Here is a 7,167-nt window from a genome sequence, read left to right as displayed (position 1 = left end):
GTTTTCCCTTTCTCTGAGTTCTTTCTCGGGAGTTAAGAAATCTACTCCCAAAGAAAAAGTAAGCAGATCTTCATCAGCTTGTTCGCTTTTTGCCATGTCTAGTTTAACTTTTTGCGGAAGTTTTTCCCATTTTTTCACGAAAAATGTTGAAGTCACTCGCGAGAAAAAAATTTTTTCGCGAGGAATTTGTTTGCTGACGTCACCAGCGTGCACAATGGAAAATTGAAGTACGCTCGCACTATTGAATGTGATTGCTCGAATTTACAAGCTATGTTATAAATGAATTTGATGGTGCAAATACTTTTCTGTAGTTTTCCATGCCAAGTTTGATTTTGTAACTCAGAACTGCTAAACAACGTCTATAGTCTTCTCTTTAATCCTTATACTGAATTTGAAGCACTTTTTCAGTACCCAAAGCTAACCGTGAAATCTGAAGATAAAATTTGGTACGACGACAAGCCTCTGGGGGTCAACAAAATTGAAGGAATGATGAAAGAAATTTCTAAACTAGCGTCTCTCTCAAGAATCTACACGAACCATAGTGTCAGAGCTACTGCAATCACGCTGTGGTCCAACGCGCAAGTTCCATCGCGGCACATAATGGCGATCTCTGGTCATCGCTGTGAGGCTAGCCTGAGGAATTACAACACTCGTTCATCAAGTGAACAACTAAGGGCTTGTTCAGATATCCTCTCTGGTGCATTGAATGGAAGATCATCGCACCCAAGTTCCTCTGATGCAACCACCAGTTCAGCAAATCCTCCCGCTGCTGTAAATTCGACCGTTGTTTATTCACAGAACAACACAGCGCAGCAGTTTGTCAAGTTCCAACCACAAGCTTTAAGCAGTTTGTTTTCAAATTGTCACGTTGATAACGTCCAGTTTTCATGGGCCAAAATTCGGCCGGATTTCATTGATCATGTTACTAAAGGTACTGGTTTGTGTACGCAAAAATGCACTTTTATGCATTCGAATTATTAAGTAAGATTTGCGATTCTTCGTGATAGCTTTTGATGGTTTGACCTTTTGACAGCTTTGGTCTTGTTCATCCAATAAAATTAGGTTGCTTATTCTAACAAGGATTCTGATTGGCTTATTGTAAGCGTGTCAGAGTATAGAGCATGCTGACGACATTGTTGTTCACTTTGAAAATAAAGTTTGTTTGGAAATTGTAAGTAATGCGTGGGGAATTTAATGGATTCTTTATTACAAAACAAATAGAGTAGCCTTGACTGTGCTCTATTCTGTAGTAAAGCACTTAGGAAGCGGCTAAAGCACTCAAGAAGTGGGGAGAAACACTCGACTACGTCTCGTGTTTCTCCCTACACTTCTTTCGTGCTCTAGCCGCTTCCCGCGTGCTTTACTACAGAACAGAGCACAGTCAAGGCTTCTCTATTTGTTAAATAAGACTTGGTTTTTGTTTCTTATCTAGAAAATTAATTAACTTGGTGTTAGACTCTGGCAGATTTTTGCTTGTTGTCAGTTTGTTTACCCAAAATATTTGGTGACTACTGTAACAAAAAGTTGCTTTTGTTGATACCTTCGGTTTCGGTTTTTAAACGAAAAAAATATTAGGGGTTAGGTGCACAAGAAACTACTTCATCTTTTCAACTGCCGAAGAGAGAAGTAAATGGTGTTAGTATTTAGTATATAGAGAAATGTGTGTGTAGGCGACTTCTTAGGCACCGTGCTTGTGATGTGCTAAAGTCCAACTTAACCGAACGTAATCGTCACAGTACATGGCAGACCAGACTTAAATATCTGCTTCGAGTTATTAAGGACAGTATCGTTAAGAGTTTTTCAGTATTGTCACTATGGAACATTCTCTGTATTACCAGCTATGTAAGAGGAAGATATTTTGGCTGCTACGTGGAGATAGTAATTACGAAGCAAGCTTTCATTCGTTCATCGTGCTGACCGTCTTCACAATAGCCTCTGGACTCGATCCAGTATGTGTGTACTATGTGGATATGAATTAATGTATAGCAATCACAATAAACTGCTAAAAGGCCCGTCAATGGAAAATATCTGTTAAATAACACCCAAAAATGCGGAAATTACTCCAAAATACCACAATGAATGTCTGTTTGTTTTATAACTACAGTGACTTTTGAGAAACAGGCCCCTGGTTTCTTAAGACTTTAATTGGCTCAGTTTGAAAGTTGAATTAAAAAAAGTTGACAGTATTAATCGAAGATTCTGAGAATAACCCTTTTCCGACAGATTCTTGGTATTCTATGGTATCGTAGCAATTTCATATCTTCTTGACGATATTCTTATCCGATATTCGTTGACTTAAATAGACTTAGATATTTGGTTGTTTCCTATTCCTAATTTGACTGATTTGTGACCAAAGAGAGATCAGGAGGTGAAAAGTTGTTTTGTGAAAATTGATTTTCTTTTCCTTGAATTAAAAAATTAGACAAAGCTCAGCCCCATTGTTATCAACCAATGGTAGCCTTTGATTACATGGCGCAGAATGAGGCGACATCATCTGGGACTTTCGTGCGTGACACGCACTAAATGTAAATCGACCAAGCATTTCAGACGGCCAGACAATAAAGAAAATGGCCTGAAAATGACTAACAGCGCGCACGTTCCGCATGCTTGTGAATTAAATACTTTCGCTTGCCAGAGAGCCACTTCATGTGCACCTCCACCAACGTCATCTATTGCATAACTTACACGTTTTTGCAAAAAGGTGTGTATCGGCGAAACAGGAAGACGACTACGTGACCGATTCCGGGAACACCTTCGCGACGTAGAAAGGAATGACAAGGACGCATCAAAACCTGTCGCTAGACACTTTAATCTACCTAATCACTCTAAGCAGCATATGGCAATCTGCGGTCTTTCCTTACATTTAGGTCGTTCGGTAAGCCGCAAAGCCCTTGAACAAAAGTTTATCTTTCAAATCGGCACTCTTAATCCCACAGGTATCAACGAACGCTTTTCATTCTACTAATTTGTTCGTGTTTTTCTCGTCACCATGTTCCCACCAATAGCGTAGCTCCACTTTCTGCATATTAACCCACACACGACCCACGATCCCTCCATTCGCTTTGACGAAGGGCTAACTCTCGAAACGTCAGCTTTTTAACTCTTTACGGTGGCCAGTATACAATTTCAACATAGTCGATATAACCAAAATATCTCACCAAGAACAATTGAATATAAACCATACAAGCACTTCGACGCCGATGCTTTTAAAAGAGACCTTGTAGGCGTTACTTGGCATGTCATCGAAAATGAAGACGACGTTGATGATGCTATTTTCACGTGGAATACGTTTTTATGGGACATAGCGGATTCACACGCGCCGGTAACAAGACATGGGGCTTGAGGCGTACCATTGCAATGGATATATTAATAAAGAAGATTAATGAAGAAGATTAATGAACCATGCAAGATCGTGATTACCATCACTGCAAGGCTTTCAAATCGAACTGGCACCTCCATTGGTCAGAATAAAGAAGGCTTAGAAACTTAGTGAACCGTGAAATAAAGTCTGCCAAGTTCATTTATTACTGTGACTTAATCAGCGAAGCTAAAGGTAATTCAAATAAGTTATGGAAGGCTGTAAACGAGACGTTATCTCGTAAAAGCAAGTCTCCTCCTTTGATAGAGAGAAGACCCGATTTCGGTGGCCAACTAGTGGATGAACTGAAAAGAAACACACACCGACCTGGCTTGTGGAGTAAAACATAAAAATATACACCACTATTATAAAACATACTCCACGGTATCATACGCGAGTTTAGCAGTGATACTGGCCATTCATTTATACCTTTTCAGACATAGTGAGATTGTGTAAACAATGGTCTTCACTAGGGGCGAAAATATATGCGCGGGTATTTATCCCCAGACAGTATCTGTTCTGAGATGGGAACAGTTTTCAGAGAGCGAAACTTTCGGAAACCTCTGCAAGCGTAAAGTTCTAATCCCGCAGAGCCGTAAATAAAACTCATCTGATTGAATATTGATCTGAGAAGTAAGTTAAGAGACGTTTGCGTGTATGCTTATTTCACGATATGATCTGTTGTCCTAATATTATCTTGTTTAGGATTTTCGGAAATCAACTTTCCCCCTACCTTCCACTTTATTAGCGAACTGGATATGCAACCTGGTTTCTTATTCTAAATGCAAACTTCCTCATTTCTTTTTGTCTCCGGAAGTAAATCAGTGGATTAACAAGCGAGATTAACATGGCACGTGTTTGCCACGATGTTTAGTTCACAGGGCAAGTCTTACAAGTGCCTGTAGCGAAGGCAGGAAATAACAGCTCCAACTACAAAAGCAATGGCCTTAAGCGCCTTGTTCACTTTGATGAATCTGTCCACTTCGCCTTGGGCAGCTGTTTGGCTTTTATCTGCTTTTGTTTGCACTGTGTTTTCTTGATACAAAGTGATATAAACGAAGGTATTAAGGACGATAAATGAACTTATGATGAGCGATGCTACAAAATTACAGACATGACTGGAGTGATCCAAGCTACAAATCCAGCTACTTTTAGCTTGTTATCATTTATAACGTCAGAACAGTGCATTGTAAACTTGATCGCTATGAGAATGTCGAAAGTAACCAGCATTAGATTCATGAAGCATTCACCACTCAACGTGGGGAATTTCTAACTGTTCCACTGTTACTAAGACCAAAAATACGAATACCCTCCACAGAAAATACGATGTCTGGCCAAGAAGACCAGTAAATGTATCAGTCACCGCTAAACAGGCCAGCGAGATGTTGCTGTTGGTTCGGGGTCGTGATCTTATTTTCTCGACCTTTATCGCTGCTACGTTAAGCAGAACTGTGAAGAGACGTGATGCTGTTGATGATGATAGTGATGATGTAATCCACCAGGGCACTTGTCATGTCTTCTTCTGTGGAGGTCATCTTTGAAGCCTTTGTAAATTAATCCCGGAGTAGTTACATATCTTGAGTCGGATTCCTGATGAAGATCAACTGTACCTTTGAGATCAGTATGTTGGATATTTGATGTTTTTGGATGCTTTGATGGACCCTTTCTACTCTAGGGTGCATGTGTTTCACTTGATTTTTTCTCCCGTATGAATTAAAGTAATTGTCAATTGCGTTTGTTACTGATTTTGTTGGCAATGGTGAGTTCAAAGCCTAATGAAGATCAACTTAATCGCATTTATAATGGCGATTCCTTGAAATGTTGCCTTTTTTGCGGGCGATTTAATGGAACGCCACTTTTGTGTGCAACTGTTTTCCCTTGAATTTTACCCGCGCTTGAACGAAATAATACCTTGTTTATAAATAGTGAGATTCTTAATTTTGTTGGTCATTATGGGTACCATGTCTAAATAACTTTAACTCACTCTAACGAAGCGACCCGTTAAATTTTATCTTTTTTGCGGCCGATCTGATGGAAAGCCACGTTGGTGTCTAAGTTTCCCCACCTGACTCTTTCTCGCGTATGAATTACTGTTATTTCAGAATGCATGATGATTAAGGTTGTTGATTCTTTTCGAATTCACAATTTATGAGTGCGTTTAGACCACAAAAACATTTAGCCTCCCAACCCATCTAATGTTTACACAAGGCTCTCTAAATAAACACAGAAAGGGTCTTCAACTGCTTTCCGCTAAATATATTTCTCAAAAACAAAAAAAAAAACAACCTGGAGCCACGCAGGTGTTCGCATACTCTCTCCAAACCCATCAGTTATCGACCAATGGATGTGTGCCTGGTATCTAAGTGGTATTGCTTAATGCAATATTGAGAAATTTTAACAGGGACTCCAAAATTAACGCCCTACAAATAGAATTAACAAAAAATGTCCAATAATTTAGGCTGGCACCCTTAGTATGATTGTTACAAAGTCTAGAGGCTTCCACGTGGATACTATTAGAGGCGAACAGTATGATCGGCTTCTTTGTAATTTTATATCCACACGACACTTTTGAAATGCCAGCAAATAATTGTTAAACGAGGATTCACCTGTCAGAATAGCCTATAAAAACTTATCAGAATAACAGGTTAATCATTCTGATCACGACTGGGTGAGCTGAAGAGAAGCAGACATGAACCCAAGGTGGATTATACTCCTCTCCTCATTTTTTTATTTGCTGCTTCCGAATAATCAAGCAGAAGCCTACGGCGGGACGATACCATACCGCGGATCGAGATCAGTAGGCAAACAGCACTTTCCCCTTGAAAGAATCGCTCAGGTATTTGGCTGTTAGTAAGGTCAGAGAGGTTGACCATTGTGAACGTTTATGAAAATGTATGAAAGCGGAATTCTTATTTTATTTTCTGGTAGTACCAAGATTCAAGACCGAAAACTTCTAACCCGCCGAACAACTATCAAGGATCCCCTTCACTCGAGAGAAAAGTTCGCCAAAAAGAGGTCAGTTGGTGTTTTAATTACTAATATCATTGATTTAATGACTTTTAAAGACCAAGAGCGGGCAGCATTCCGCCAACTAAATCTAGTAAAATTTGAAATTTTCATTGTATTGTCCCATGGAAAACATTCCAAAAGTTTCCTTTAACCTCTTTGGAATAAGTGTGCCATGTTACACTCTATTAAAAGTGATTCATCGTGATCAAAAAATGAAATTGCAGAGCGGGGAAACGACTTGATCTATTATAAAGTTTATTTCTAGTGATCCGTGTCTAATGTTAACAACATTTGACCATTGACTAATGATAACAATATTTGTCTTTTGTGATAGAGAGAAGACCCGAACTCGGAGACCTACTAAGATGAAACGCCCACTAGCCTGGCCTGTGGATAAACTGTGAAAAAAGCGCTATTATATTACGACGCGACTCCAGCAGTAATACCGGCTATTTATTTATTCCTTTGTCAGATATTCTAGGGATATTGTTGAATATTCTAAAATAAAACGATTTGAAATTGGTCAGATGAACATGACTCCAATTTCCTTGTCCCACAGTTTTATCGTCCAGAGGTTGTGGGCATTTCGCTGCCTCATTCGTAGTTCTATTAATATGATAGTCCGACCACAACCCAAAATGTTACCCATTTTTTCCGAGAGTAAAACAACGATCAAGCTTAAAATACAGTATAATGCTGACTGGGAACGTAATGGCTTTTACAAACTTTCGTTTGATTGTGGACGAAGTCGTTTTGTCCAGAATGATGGTGTGTTGCTAAGATACAATTTGTGAATGATC

The 7,167-nt window shown here is 39.3% G+C and overlaps 1 long non-coding RNA gene across 2 annotated transcripts; it reads left to right on the top strand.

Annotated features, from left to right (window-relative positions):
* The first annotated feature begins 5,962 nt into the window (after positions 1-5,962).
* LOC148718787 (uncharacterized) lies at positions 5,963-6,899 on the top strand. 2 transcript variants are annotated; one of them, XR_015994174.1, is made up of 3 exons: positions 5,963-6,194; positions 6,294-6,373; positions 6,702-6,899. It is a non-coding gene; the product is annotated as an uncharacterized LOC148718787 (long non-coding RNA). The 2 variants fall into 2 exon arrangements; XR_015994175.1 differs by having other exon boundaries at positions 5,976-6,194; positions 6,287-6,373.
* The last annotated feature ends 268 nt before the right edge of the window (positions 6,900-7,167 follow it).

Source organism: Stylophora pistillata, chromosome 12 (assembly GCF_964205215.1).
Source record: "Stylophora pistillata chromosome 12, jaStyPist1.2, whole genome shotgun sequence".
NCBI lineage: Eukaryota > Metazoa > Cnidaria > Anthozoa > Scleractinia > Pocilloporidae > Stylophora > Stylophora pistillata.
This window is presented reverse-complemented; position numbering and strand designations above follow the sequence as displayed.